Genomic DNA, 2247 nt, shown 5'->3' with positions numbered 1-2247 from the left:
TTAACAATGCAGTCCCACCACTCAACACCATCTTTACTTGGTCACCCACTCCCCCGATCGTATAATTCCCTCAGACAAAACCTGTCCATCCGGGCTTTAAATCCACAGAACGATGGAGCATCCACAACCCTCTGGGGTCGAGAAATCCAAAGTTTCACAACACTTTGAGAGTGAAGGCATTTTTCCCCAACTCAGTCCTAAACGGCCCTTACCCTGAGACTGGGTCCCGAGTTCTAGATCCCCCAGTCAGGGGGAAATAATCTCTCAGTGTCTATCCTAGCATAGGAACCCTTCTAATCCACCCTAACCTACACATCTTTGGACACTAAGGGGCAATTTAGCATTGCCAATCCACCCTAACCTATACATCTTTGGACACTAAGGGACAATTTAGCATGGCCAATCCCCCCTAACCTACACATCTTTGGACACTAAGGGACAATTTAGCATGGCCAATCCCCCCTAACCTACACATCTTTGGACACTAAGGGGCAATTTAGCATGGCCAATCCACCCTAACCTACACATCTTTGGACACTAAGGGACAATTTAGCATGGCCAATCCACCCTAACCTACACATCTTTGGACACTAAGGGGCAATTTAGCATGGCCAATCCACCCTAACCTACACATCTTTGGACAATAAGGGACAATTTAGCATGGCCAATCCACCCTAACCTACACATCTTTGGACACTAAGGGGCAATTTAGCATGGCCAATCCACCCTAACCTACACATCTTTGGACACTAAGGGACAATTTAGCATGGCCAATCCACCCTAACCTACACATCTTTGGACACTAAGGGGCAATTTAGCATGGCCAATCCACCCTAACCTACACATCTTTGGGACACTAAAGGACAATTTAGCATGGCCAATCCACCCTAACCTACACATCTTTGGACACTAAGGGGCAATTTAGCATGGCCAATCCACCCTAACCTACACATCTTTGGACACTAAGGGACAATTTAGCATGGCCAATCCACCCTAACCTACACATCTTTGGACACTAAGGGGCAATTTAGCATGGCCAATCCACCCTAACCTACACATCTTTGGACACTAAGGGACAATTTAGCATGGCCAATCCACCCTAACCTACACATCTTTGGACACTAAGGGGCAATTTAGCATGGCCAATCCACCCTAACCTACACATCTTTGGACAATAAGGGACAATTTAGCATGGCCAATCCACCCTAACCTACACATCTTTGGACACTAAGGGGCAATTTAGCATGGCCAATCCACCCTAACCTACACATCTTTGGACACTAAGGGACAATTTAGCATGGCCAATCCACCCTAACCTACACATCTTTGGGACACTAAAGGACAATTTAGCATGGCCAATCCACCCTAACCTACACATCTTTGGACACTAAGGGGCAATTTAGCATGGCCAATCCACCCTAACCTACACATCTTTGGACACTAAGGGACAATTTAGCATGGCCAATCCCCCCTAACCTACACATCTTTGGACACTAAGGGGCAATTTAGCATGGCCAATCCACCCTAACCTACACATCTTTGGACACTAAGGGACAATTTAGCATGGCCAATCCACCCTAACCTACACATCTTTGGACACTGAGGGACAATTTAGCATGGCCAATCCACCCTAACCTACACATCTTTGGACACTAAGGGGCAATTTAGCATGGCCAATCCACCCTAACCTACACATCTTTGGACTGTGGGAGGAAACCGGAGCACCCGGAGGAAACGCAGACAGACATGAAGAGAATGTGCAAACTCCACACAGACAGTAACCGAAGCCAGGAATTGAACCCTGGCGCCGTGAGGCATCGGTGCCAACCATTGTGCCGTCCCAGACACATGACGGAAAGAACTTTGGCACCTTGACCATCACTATCCATTGCTCCAGAGTACGACAGGCGAGGGAAGGTGCGTGTTACCGTAGCAACTCAGACTCCAGGTGACCTCGGCCTAAGATGGAGGCCGAGGCCTGCCTGGTCTCCGGGGCCTCAAGTGGTACAACTGACGGGACATTCAAAAAACCGTACTGTTAAAAAGGAGCTTTGGCGGGAACTCAAACAACACGGTGGCCCATCAGATCGCGAAGGGAGTAGAGAGCGAGAGATCGGGGAAACTTACTTGCACACCAGAAAAGTTGAACATGGCTTCCATATTGGTCCCGTTAAGGATCCGGACCTGCTTAGAGACAGCAAAAGAGAGTCGATGAAAGCAGCCAGTCGTGAAGTGAGGGGAGTTACC

This window comes from Carcharhinus amblyrhynchos, unplaced genomic scaffold (genome assembly GCF_965287045.1).
Source record: "Carcharhinus amblyrhynchos unplaced genomic scaffold, sCarAmb.v2.hapA chromosome_1245, whole genome shotgun sequence".
Classification (NCBI taxonomy): Eukaryota; Metazoa; Chordata; class Chondrichthyes; order Carcharhiniformes; family Carcharhinidae; genus Carcharhinus; species Carcharhinus amblyrhynchos.
The sequence above is the reverse complement of the archived record's forward strand: the minus strand, read 5'-3'. Positions refer to the sequence as shown.